Source organism: Monodelphis domestica, chromosome 3, assembly GCF_027887165.1.
Source record: "Monodelphis domestica isolate mMonDom1 chromosome 3, mMonDom1.pri, whole genome shotgun sequence".
NCBI lineage: Eukaryota > Metazoa > Chordata > Mammalia > Didelphimorphia > Didelphidae > Monodelphis > Monodelphis domestica.
This window is the reverse complement of record NC_077229.1, coordinates 78,199,351-78,212,358: the sequence shown is the minus strand read 5'-3', so window position 1 is coordinate 78,212,358 and position 13,008 is coordinate 78,199,351. Positions and strand designations below refer to the sequence as shown.

General features: G+C 39.0%; 1 protein-coding gene across 11 annotated transcripts in view; it reads left to right on the top strand.

Annotated features, from left to right (window-relative positions):
- Positions 1 to 2,357: 2,357 nt before the first annotated feature.
- Positions 2,358 to 13,008, top strand: part of SGTA (small glutamine rich tetratricopeptide repeat co-chaperone alpha) — a 47,206-nt gene continuing 36,555 nt past the window's right edge. For 5 of the 11 annotated variants that reach the window (XM_056822232.1, XM_056822231.1, XM_056822229.1 and 2 more), the window contains exon 1: positions 2,358 to 2,496. The gene's annotated coding sequence lies outside the window, so the exon portion shown is untranslated. Of the gene's footprint in view, positions 2,497 to 3,345; positions 3,365 to 7,171; positions 7,325 to 9,521; positions 9,634 to 13,008 lie in introns of those variants that run through there. The other 6 variants (XM_056822230.1, XM_056822223.1, XM_056822222.1 and 3 more) reach the window with 5 other exon arrangements.

The following is a 13,008-nucleotide window of genomic DNA, read 5'->3' as shown; positions in this document are numbered from 1 at the left end:
TGACATTACAGGATAGCTTATATAGGTTACAAGATACAAAATTATTTCCTTTCACATACAGGTTCTTATTCTACAATTAAACAAACTTTATTGCAAACTTAGGTATGTGTGGTTAGTGATGAGTGGATAATCCTCAGGTTATTCAGAGGTTGTTTACTTTCACTTGTACTTAAATCACTTATCCCCAGTTAGCAAAGTAGTCCTGCTTTATCTACTTCAATTTTATTATCTTCCCTTATTGGAACTACTTCAAATACAATGATGAAAAATGATACAGTTCCTGCCTTCATGGAGCTTTACAATAGAAAAGCACATTTTAAGAAAGATATTAATAAATCTGGAGTTAAGTCCTGCCTATGACACATAATAGGAAAGTTATAACTCAACATGCTTTTAGCCTCCCTTAAAAGTTGAAGAACACTTGAGGATTTCCATCTACACAGGGAATTACCTCACAACCCTGTGAAACAATCTAGATTTGGACAAAAGATTTGATAAACTAGAGAGGATTCAGGTGGAAGACAAGGATGGTGAGGAGTCTGAACAGATCTTACTGTTGTGGGGTGTAAAGGTGTACCACTTGGGTTTGTGAAGGATACCTTTTGCAAGCATGCAAGACTCCAAAAACCCCATTTAAAGATCAAGAGAGAAATTTATTAGTAATGTTAAATCCTTTGCCAGCAAGACAGTATAAGCCGAACAACCTGGAAGTTGCCCCCTCAATGCCTCCATTCTGGGATTTTTATATTCTTCCATCTCAATTCAATGGGGCAATTCAATTCAATGGGGGAGGTGTATCTTCAAGGTCTGGTGTTTTGGGTTGGGAGTCTTGAGGCCTAAGGGAGCAGAGGAATTTCCATGATAATAATAATAAAAGAGATAGTGTTCAATATTCTGCTGCTACACAGGGTCATGTGCCTAAAAACCACACAGAACCAAAGGCTCTGGTTCTCTGGCAACATTATTTCTGAGAGCATCATCACATTAGATGATTCGCTGAAGACCAAAACTTGGGGAACTTATATACCATTTGGGGAACTAAGGACAGAGAAGTATGATTGATTGACAGTACCATGGCTACAAAGAAATGAGAGGTCCAAACTAAAATAACTGGATGCAAACAGGCCTGGGAAAGAAAAGACTAGGGTATCAGGGAGTGGTCTACTTACAATAGATACTAAAAGGATGATTCCTGCACAGGTGTTTGTCTTCTTGGAAACTGATCTGATCTGGGGAAACTTCTAAGACTAAAAAGGATACTTTGCCTTTGCTTAGATTGGCTAGCTCCACCTAAACTGGGATTATCTAGTACTTTAAGGTTTATTGTTTTGTCTGAAACTGGTGAGTCTGAGACTTCCCTCAGGGTGAATTCTTAGGGGACAGGGGCAGAATTGGGGTCTCCAGATTTCAAATTGAGAGTTCTATCTTGTCAGTGTGATTTAGCAAATCACTTAGCCATTGGATCATCAGATTCCTCATTAGTAAAATGGGAATAAAATATTACCTATCCTAAATTCATAGTTGTGAGGTTTAAACGGGATAATGCATGTACTGTGCTTTCCAAACTTCAGTGCTTTTTAAATGTAAACATTTTTAGATAAATTTAAATATAATTCATAAATTAGCAAAGATACTTAAAGAAAATTATACATATAATTTATAAATTATCACATTATTACATTTATAGAAATTTATAATTTAGAAATAGAAATGATGTAGCTACATACTACATAATGTAAATTACATCAATATTTATGCATTATATAAATTACACATCTATTATAATTATATAAATGTCCGTTATTTTTAGAATATCCATTTTGCAAATGAGGAAACAGATTCAAGAGGCTGAAGAACCTAATAGGGCTCCTAGGGGGCAGGGGCAGTTTGTCTTTTGCTTGTCTTTGTACACAGCCCTTCCCCCTTTCTCCCAGTGCCTGAGGCGCCTCACTCATACATTAGGCTCTTAATAAAATGCTCTTTGAGTTGAATTTAATTTAGACTTGTAAGAGAGTGGGCCAAAGTCACAGCTGAGTTACGTGGCAGCCACAGAACGCTCCAAGCCTAGGGCCCATGGGAGGCAAGTGCATGTCACAGAATAATGGAAAGAATGACATCATTGTTTGGGAGGGAAAGAGGATCGAAGTTGTAAGCAGGAGAGGATAGCGTCCTCCTCCATCCCACAAATCAACACTGATCCTACTCTCAATGGCAGCCTACCCACTTCCTGTCTGTCCCAAAGACCGGAAGACTAGTGAATAGTAAACCACTACTGCCAGGGATTTCTCCCAGCCTTAGCTTGGCCCCTGCCGGGTCATCTGCGCCTGCGCCGCAGTTGAGGCGTCCTAGGGTCGCGAGAACAGCGAGGGGGCGGAGCCGGGCCCTGCCTCCGCGCCATCGCCATGGTAGAGAGGAAGAGGCGGTACAGCCGGAGAGCTGCGCAGGCGTCAGCGCAGGCGCAGCAGGCAGAAGTCGGGGGCTCGGCAGCCTGGTAAGGTGAGTGGTGGCTGTGGCGCCGGCGGCCTCCGAGGGGTTGAGAGGATGGAGGCCCCTGCTCCCTTCCTCCTTAACTGGGAGTCCCGGAGCGCTGCGCTCCCCGCTCGGCCTCTCTGGTTGTCTCGCTCCCCGAAACGGGTGGGCGGGCGGCCTATGGAAGAAAGGCCCTTTCCGCTCGGTGGGAGGCAGCGGAGAAGCCGCAGGCCCTGCCGGAGGGCGAGGGTCCGTGCTTCCGGAGCGGCGGGGCGCGGGGCGGGCCGGAGGAGTGAGAGTGGCCTCATCTTTTCCCTTTCCCCAGAGCTCATGGGCTCCTTCCTAGGCAGCGGAAGGACCTTAGGGTTCCCAGGCCAACTCCCTTCTTTTACACCGAAGGAGACCCGAGGCCCAGAGTCTGAGGGACTTGTTCCGGGGTCTTTTCCCTTTTGAGGAGGGAGCCGGCGAATTTTCATTCGAGCATGGGGTCTTGCACCCCATAATCCAATCTTTTGCCATTGTATTAATCCCTGTCCTATAAAGTGTTAGGGTCAGAACTGCCCTTCGTAGGGGTAGATTAGGAAATTGAGGCCCAGGGAGGGAAAGAGACTTGTCCAAGGTTATGCCACTATTCTTAGATGAGGGCTCTTTACATCTTAGGCTCTGATTCGTGGTTTTTCTTTTTTTATGCCCCTCCTAAAATGTCTTTAACAGGTTGGGACTAGGACTATTCACCCCTCTCACTTTTGTCCTGCTTTGAAAACCCTGTACAGGTGTTATCTCATTGGGTGCTCACAGTACCCCTGTGAGGTAGGGCAAGGGATGAGGGGCCTACCTTTGGGCACATGAGGTCACTGAGCAGACATGAAGTGCATTAGTAGAAGTCACCTAGCTGGTAAGTGGCAGAACTAGGCCTCAAAAGCTGTTTTAGCTCCAAGCCCAGTGCTGTTCCTAACACAGCTACCTACTTCAGTGCCTAAACAGAACCTGCTGTTCATTTAGGGAAGCTGTGGCAGTGGGAGTTAGAACTGATAACTAGTTATATAGGTAAAGAAAGGAAGAAAACAGGAAAGCTTCAAGTGGGATGGGAAATATCGAGGGCTGGTATGGAGGTCTTTAGATAGCAGGTTTTGCTGCCCTATTTTTTTTTTTAAAACCCTTACCTTCCATCTTGGAATCAATGTTCTGTATTGGTTCCAAGGCAGAAGAGTGGTAAGGGCTAGGCAATGGGGGTTAAGTGACTTGCCTAGGGTCACACAGCTGGGAAGTGTCTGAGGGCAGATTTGAACCTATCTCTAGGCCTGGCTTTCAATCCACTGAGCTATCCAGTCTGCCCCCCTTCCCCTTTGAACTTTTTGACTTACTAATGGAGAGACATTGGTTTTTCCACAAGACACAAAGGAACAACCAATTCCTTCATTCTGTGGCCAAATCATAGAATCTAGACCTGAAAGAAACCTTTATGGCTCAGTGGATTGAGAGCCAAGCCTAGAGATAAGAGGTCCTGAGTTCAAATGTGACTTCAGACACTTTCTAACTCTGTGACTTTGGGCAAATCACTTAACCCCTATTGCCTAGTCCTTACTGCCCTTCTGCTATGAAACCAATACACTATCAATTCTTAGACAGAAGATAAGGATTTAAAAAAGAAAGAAAATGGGTACATTCCCCTCATTTTGCAATTGAGGACTTGGAAGTCTAGGGAGGGTGATGGCATTTGCTGAGGACCACCCTGCTAATAAGTTTCAGAGCCAGGATTATACATACACACCCAGTGGTTATAAATTCAGTATTCCTTCCGCTACATCTTGCTGTGGAAATAAAAAAAAAATTATTTCCATTCTTAGGTATTGATAATATTGGGAAGGACAAAAGTTAAATTATAACAATAACAATGTATGATTTAAAAGAAATGTTGGCATGCCTTCCCCTTTAATCCACTCAGAGGTATGTGGAATGTTGAGAATCACAGTGTCCTGAACCTATTAGAGAATAATTAAAAGAAGGGCCTGAAACTCCTCTAGGAGTTTTACTAATGCTTCCCATAATCATCAGTTGTATCCCAGATCCTTTCATACATTTGGCCATTTTGTAAATGGTGAATAAAAAGTTTTCTTCTTGTGTAGTCATAACAAAATTTTAAAAGTTGCAAAGCCTTTTAAAAGATTATGGAGTATCTTAGAATTAGAACCTTTATAGATTGAATCCAACTTAAATTTTTCAAATGATAAAATTAAGGCCACATAGACATTGATACTGAGCACACCAGAATTTGAACCTAGGTCTTCTGACCCTAAATATAGCTCTTGTCCCCAGACCCCATCCTGAAAGCAGGTGACCCTGGTAGGACTCCAGTCTATCTTGCTATCTCCTTGCCTCTTGCCTCTGTGCAACAGTATTGTGTAAAGCTTAGAGCCTCAGAGTAGAGCCAGAACATGTGACTTGAATTCTTGACCCCCATCCCAATAGCAAGTGACCCTAGTAGTTCTCCAGTCCACTTTGCTATCTCCTGCTTCCTGCCTCTTAGTAGTGGTAGTTTTTGCAACAACTCTAATGAATGCACAGAACCCAAGAATAGGGGCTAGCATATGGAAATTTGACTTTGAGTCTGCTGTCTGAAGAGGGGAAAGTAAACTTTAGTTTCCTCATCTGGAAAATAGAGGGTAATAATCCTTGAGCTCACTCCCTTCCAAAGTATGAAGTCTTCTGGGTCTTAGGGGGCTTGAATTATATTCTAGGTTCTGTGATTATAAACAAGTCTTTTCAGTTTCTTCATTTCTAAATTGAGATGGCTAAATAGAAATTCTCTAAAAACCCTTTGTTCTCCATGATTCCAAAGACAATTTATCTGAAAAATTTTAGCTCAACCTTAAATTTCATCTTCTTGAGTTAAAGGCTTTTAAATGTTAAGAGAAACAAAAAGATTCACAGGCTCTAAAGAATTCTTTGGTTTTTAGTGTGTGTTCCTGGCAGGATTGTCTACACCAAGCTCCCTTGTTTGACTTTATGGGAACTGAATAAGCCATTTAAAAACTGCTAGCAGAAAGTTGCAGAGCATTGATTTAATACTGAGGAAGATTAAGAGTTTAGATGTGGTAGGAGGAGCTGTAAAAAAGTAAACAGAAATAGTGCCATGTAGGCAAACAGTGGGCATGTAAGTACAGTTAACAGCTTGGGGGCATTCCCTGAAAAAATCCCCCCTCCTTTTTTTTAAACTAGCAGTGGCCAAAAATTTGACTGATAGAAGTTGTACTTTAAAGGACCCAACAAAGAGAGTCATGCCTACGGAAATGAGTCTTGTAGTATAAATGAGGGAGGAAACCATGGTTCACATGCCACTGTCACTCATTTATGGAATTATCCTTCGACCAATCAATTCTTCACTCAAACTTTCTTATCTGTAAAAAAAAGGAAATTGAATTGGATGACCTCTCTAAACTGCCTTTCTAGGAACTAACATTAATTCCTCTTTTAAAAAACTACTTCTGGGGGCAGCTGGGTGGCTCAGTGGTTTTGAGAGCCAGGCCTAGAGACGGGAGGTCCTGAGTTCAAATTTGACCTCAGACACTTCCCACCTGTGCAACCCTGGGCAAGTCACTTGACCCCCATTGCCTAGCCCTTACCATTCTTCTGCCTTGGAGCCAATACACAGTATTGACTCCAAGACAGAAGGTAAGGGTTTAAAAAATAAAATAAAATAAAAAACTACTTCTGGATTGAACCTGCTAATGTTAGTGAGATTAGAAGATAAATAAGCTTAGTGGTCTAGAGAGAGCAAGGGAGAAGTTATTTATCTGTTATGACCAGCACCTTTGATATTTAAAAAGCCAGAGTTCTCTTTTTAGGAAGACTATAATTTTGTATATCTCCTTTGTCATCTCTTATAATTGATGTTCACAGATTTGTGACTTAACCAATATTAACGCATGTCTCTTTGCAGATTGCAAGTAATCTAGGCCTTTTTGTTCTGTGTGATTCTTGACTGTGTTTTGTTTTGTTTTGTTTTCATAAAAGCTTCACCCAGTAAGCTGGAGAACTTCCTCTAGTCTTTTAATTTTTCATGGGTACCAGGCTAGCACTTGAAATGTTTATCTCTATTTCTTGTTCTAACTTATTTTTAACATAGTTTTATCTGATAGCCTGCTTTGGCAGGTGAAGCCATGGACCCCTTCTCAGAATGACATTTTGCAAAAGAACCACCAATTATGTTAAAATACGGTTATAAAAATATTTTTTAAAAGGTCACATAAACTCCCCCTCCCCACCATCCCTTCACCCCAATATAAGACCTTTTGTTGTAGATTGCCAGACTGACTCTATTTACTAGCCATGCTTCTTATACTTTATATTTTCCATTAGTTTTGAAGGATTAATAATTTTGTAAAGTTCTCAACTAGAATGGCAGATTTGATCTCTTAAGGGAAGAGAGTACTCTGAGGATCATGTGATGAATAACAGATGTAATTACATAGTCTTGGGTCCTATCCATCACCAGTCCACCCTTTCCCCTCCCATATGAGTATCTCTTACTTTCATTTCAGAGGAGCGAGTACCATGAGTTTCCTCTTCTAACATTTACTGTTGTTTTATATTTTTACATTGGGGAACACCTCCCCAGATAAGCATATTGGAAGTTGAAGAAACACTTTAATAAATTGCTTTTTTCTTTTTTGGCTCTTTTTCCAATTTCTCACTATCACAGTTATGTCTCAATACATCCTATAACACCTTGCTGGCTTGGAGGTGCAAGTATTATCTTCATTTCACCAAGTAGGGAGACTTGAGGCTCAGCCTGCCATCACGTAGCTTGTATCAGAGACAGAGCTAATAGACGATCCAGTCATCCAACTTTTAAGTAAGTTCAGTGTTCTTATCACAGGGCTACACTAGAGTTTGTACCTCTTAGAGCTATAGCTTAAGCTGTGTTTATAAGCAGCATATATTTGTACCCACTCTTGATTCAAGGAGCATTTATTAAGCACTGATGATATTTCTTCAGATGATACAGCTTCCATCCTTTAGGAACTTCTTATAAATTTAACAATTATTGTTAATAAATTTAATTATGACCCAAATTAGAAAATAAAGCAATCAAAACAATATATATCATGATCTAGGTAGAAAATCTTAAGCAATTTTATAGGAGAAATAACTGCCAGGAGTGTTAAAGGAAAGGCTTCCGAAGGAAGTCACCTCTTACGTTGGAACTTAAAGGGGAGAATCTTTGACCAGGGGGCAAAATATATAGAGAGGCCATTTCAGATATAGGGGATGGAAGAAGCAAATGTAGTGGCTGGAGACAAGATGACAAATGGAGGATGGCTTGCAGTTTAATTTGGCTAGAAAAAAGTTTGTAGAACCTTGTTTGAACAGAGTAAGGGTGTGTGTTTTCTTTTGTAAACAGTGGGAATCTTCAGGTTTTTGGTGTGAAGAGTGTTGTGCTCAGATTTGTGAAGTTAGGAGGACCATTTTGGCAGTTGTATAAAAATAAGGAACAGAAAACTCCACACCTGAATGAGCTGAAACTATAGGCTTTGTTCATCATTATTGGAACTTTTTTTGTTTGTTTTTTAAACCCTTACCTTCTATCTTAGAATCAATACTGTATATTGGTTCCAAAGCAGAAGAGTGGTAAGGCCTGGGCAATAACTTTTAAATTACTTAAATTTAAGTGACTTGCCCAGAGTCATACAGCTAGGAATTGTTTGTTTGTTTTTTAAATAATATTTTATTTGATCATTTCCAAGCATTATTCTTTAAAGACAAAGATCATTTTCTTTTCCTCCCCCCCCATAGCCGACACATGATTCCACTGGGTATCACATGTGTTCTTGATTCGAACCCATTGCCATGTTGTTAGTATTTTCATTAGAGTGTTTGTTTAGAGTCTCCTCTGTCATGAGCTAGAAATTGTTTGAGGCCAAATTTGAACCCAGGATTTCTTTTTTTACCCATTCATTCCAGACCCTGATAGATGCCCTTCCCTTCCCCCACCAATGGCAGCACTTCTTTTTTTTCTTTTTTAACTAACTCTTGACGAAAGCAGAATTAAAAAAAAATTTGTAAATGGGTCATGACTTGCCTTTACATAGTTAAACATCTGATTCAGCAGGGCATGGTATCATGTCATTAGCCTTCTATACTCAGTGGCAGTTCATTTCAGTTAGAACAGTATCATCTTATATTTCTATAGAACCTTCCTGTGAAAATCACAAGATTTAAAGCTGAAAAAAACCTCAGAGATTATCTGACACCCTTATTTTATAGATCAAAAAACAAGACTCAGTGGAGTCAAGTCACTTGCCTAAAGGTGTCCAGGTAGTAAATAGAGCGAAGGTTCAAACTTAATTCCTTTACAATCTCATATTGTAGGTTGTGCACAAATTTGTGTAGATATATCTACTTATATCTCATTTATCCCTCATGGTCAAAGAGTAAGGTAATGTAAAGATACCTAAGTGAAGTTTCCAGGTAATTGAAATATCCTTTAAGTTCTACTTACTTCAAAAGATTATGATTTCATCAATATGTTTTTCTTTTTTTCCAACATAGATTGTAACCTTTCCACTCATTTGTAAGTGAGCAAACATGTATCAAACACTTGTTATGTGCCAGGCACTGTACCAAGCACTGGGGATACTCCCAGTCTAAAGGGGAGGCAGCATGCAAATAGTTGAATGTGTGAGGTAAATTGGGTAGATTAGTTGATTTCATGACTTTTATTGACCAAAAAAATCCCTTCTGGTATCATGCCTCTCCAGACTTAGCTAGCCTCTGACCTTGAATGTATAGTCTGGCACTGGCCCTGTTGGTAGTATTTCCATCTTTTGGGCTCCATTTCCATGGACCACAAAAGCTCAGGGTTAGACACAAAAAGTGTTCAACAATACCCCTTTAAAGTGCTTTAAAAAAAAAAAAGCTAAAATGCTTTATTTTCATCATTTTTGGTAAAAATATTTATTGCTCATTTTCTGCTGTTATATATATGTATTTTATTACTAACTTTAAAAAAAATCAACTCCATTTTCCAATATATCTCGCCCCCTTCCCAGATGACCATACCTTATAAGAAAAACTAAAATAGAAGAAAACACTGAACAAAGCTAACAGCCAAGTCTGACGTGCAGTATTTCATACCTGTAGTTCTTAAATACAAAGAAAAGGGTAGGTGATGCATTTTCATATCTCTTCCTTGAGACCAGTTTAGTTTAGTTGCTATAATTTAGTTGTTATAATTTCATATCATTTCATTTCGTTTTGTTTTCTTTCTATCTTGGTTGGAGTCATTGTGTTATAGCTTTCCTGGTTCTGCTTACTTTGCCTCAGTCTGAGTTATCTTCCCAGGCTTCTCTGTATTCATCATTTAATTTTTTTTTTACCACATTGCATTAATGTACCACAATTTAACTCTTCCCTAATTGATTTACTTATTTCCAGTTCTTTGCTACAACAAAAAGAGTTGCTCTAAATATTTTGGTTATTGAGGCCTTTATTCTTTTTTGTCTTCTTAGTATGATCCTCTTTTTTAGTCATTTTCTTTTTTAAAACCCTTACCTTCCATCTTGGAGTCAATACTGTATATTGACTCCAGGGCAGAAGAGTGGTAAGGACTAGGCAATGGGGGTTAAGAGAATTGCCCAGGGTCACACAGCTGGGAAGTGTCTGAGGCCAGATTTGAACCTAGGACCTCCCATCTCTAGGCCTGGCTCTCAATCTACTGAGCCACCCAGCTGCCCCCTTTAGTCATTTTCCTAACATAATTCCAAATTGTTTTCTAGAACTTATTCTAAAATTTATAGAAATGATAGAAGACATTTTTAGCTTCAGGTACAGTTATACAAAGAAAAGAAGTTGCCTTTTTTATAGATTAGTAATTTTCCTGAATCAAATCACAGTTCCACGAATAGGGTATTAGAGTGCTCTTTCCAAAACTTCTCCAGTATTTTCTATTTTGAGTCTTTTTTCATTTCTTGCCAGTTTGTTGGGTGTGAGTTATTCGAGATTTGGAGCAATCTTTTATATGGTTGCTAATAGTGTAAATTAATCTTTTTAATTAGTAAATATTTACTAAATGCCTACTATATGTCAAACATTTGGTAAATGCTAGAGAACCATTTGTTGATATCCATTGACCTCTTCATTGGGAAAAATACATGTTTGTGTTCATTCTTTATGTATTGGATATCTGACCTTTATTAGAGAGATTTGATGCAAAAATTTTTTTTCTTCCTACTTTCTTGAAGTATGTTGAACATAGTCAAACCTTTTCTTGTACTTCCAGTTTTATCATAATTACCAATTGCTGTACAGAATCAAATATTATGTTCTCAGGAGCTTTTAAGATGTATAAGGCTTTTTGCCCCCAAACTATGTTTCCTGGATTCTATGCTTTTTTTAGTTCATCTTCTTTTTATAGATTTTTTTCCTTTCCTGATTTTTTTTTTAGCTGTCACTGGCAGTCTTCAGTGCAGAGTTCTTGCCATCTTCAAATGTACTTTTTTTGAATTGGGAAACCAAATGGAAACCTGTTTGATTCTCATGTAGAAATAAGAGTAGCTAGGATCTTTTTGATGGGCCTAAGGAGGTTTTTCCATAACTAAGCTGCCAAAATGTTACTAACCAACATCCCACCCCTATCTTAAGTCATTAGAGCCCTCAGGCACATCACTCTCAGGAAAAGAATTGGAGACTTTTGATTCAGAATAAGATAAAATATTATATCTAGAAGATTAGAACAAAACAGAATTCTTAATAATAGTAATTGAAGCATCACTCTTTTTAAAGTTTCAAAAAGATGCTTTTCACATCTCAATTGAACCACCACAACAATCCTGTGGTGTAGGTACTGATATTCTCTCCATTAACAGAAGTTTAATCATACCTTTTGTTTTTATGGGATAGCTATTTCCCAGTATACTATCCTTGTCTTTAAACCCTCTTTCTTCTTTAAAAAACATTTTTTTAAAACCTTACCTTCCATCTTAGAATCAATATTGTGTATTGGTTCTAAGGCAGAGGAGTGGTAAGGACTAGGCAATGGAAGTGACTTGTCCAGGGTGACACAGCTTGGAAGTGTCTGAGTTCACATTTGAACCCAGGATCTCCCATCTTTGGGCCTGGCTCTCAATCCACTGAGCCACCTAGCTGCCCCTGAGCCCTTTCTTCTAATAATGAAAACTAGTTAAGCAAAGACTAGTGACTCATTGACCACATCAGAAACTATAGATAACATTTTTCACCTAGAGTCTTCTATTTGACTCTGGAGAGAGGGAGTCATATTCCATCATCTATTCTCAGGGACCAGGATTAGTTGTGACAATTAAATGGATTTAGTGGCCTTTTTAATTCCCATTTTATAGATGAAGAAAATGAGGGTCAGAGAAGTCATGCAGTCTGTAAATATCAGAGTTGGAATTCAGATCCAGGTCTTTCTGACTCCTGAGTCCAACACAATTCACTGTGCAGACTACCTTGAAGATAGCATGCTGAGTGGACCACGTTTTAGGAATGTGGATGATCTTTTACAAATGACATGGAAGAGATGTTTATTTAAGTATAGAACAGATTAGATACTGTAGTGTCTGAAGGGAGTTCCGAATACCCCCCCCACACACATACACACACACATTCTTTTACAAAGGTGGAAACAGCAGTCCAGAAGTAGAAGGTGACCAATCTTAACTAATAACAGAAATGGGGACTCAGTTCCAAGTCTCCTAATTTGTATAGTGTCTTCATACTCTTTCCTACCTTCAGTGAATCATCTTCTTTCCTCCATTCCCTTAGCTTACTACATGTTGTTAGTAAGGCATCATCTGAAGTGAGCATGAATGAGGCCATTAAACTTCTATTTGGATCCCTTCCAAAGGAAGTGGATAAAATTGTTTTGTGCAGGATGCTGACTAACCTCTCAAAGATGGACCAATAATATCTTATAGTCAAGGGGGCTCCAAACTCTTTACTGACTAGAAAAATATTTTTTCCATTTTTTCTTCCAAGTTATTCATCTTCATCTGATTCAACCAATTAAGAAGTATTTAGTCATAAACTCATAGGCTATTATATTAGAGTTATTTCGATCATAGCATCTAGGACTAGAAGAGACCTTAGAGAAAAAGTCCAATCTCTTCTTTAATAATTTGGAAAACTGAGAACCAGCTTATTCTCCTCCAAAGCTAGTGCTCTTTCTAGTACATAAATGAGACCCTATAGATAGAATTAACCAGTTGATTCTTAGGATCACACAGCTAATATTTTAAGTCAAGAAACATTTATTGAATGCTTCCCATGTGTTGAGCATTATGGCCAAGCTTTGGAAAAGCAAATATAAGCAGAAAGAAAGATAATTCCACCTCTCCCCTCCAAAAAAAAAGGATGCTGTAAAGGGGTTAGTGGAGTGATAGAGGGAAAAGAAAGGGAAAGGGGGAATGAATGGTAAAGGAAGATCAGAGAGTCAGGATTGGTGCTTGGAGAGGAATGAAGTGTGGTGACTGGCCTTAGGTGGTTTTGCCAAAATAGAAGTACAGTACTGAGAAAAAC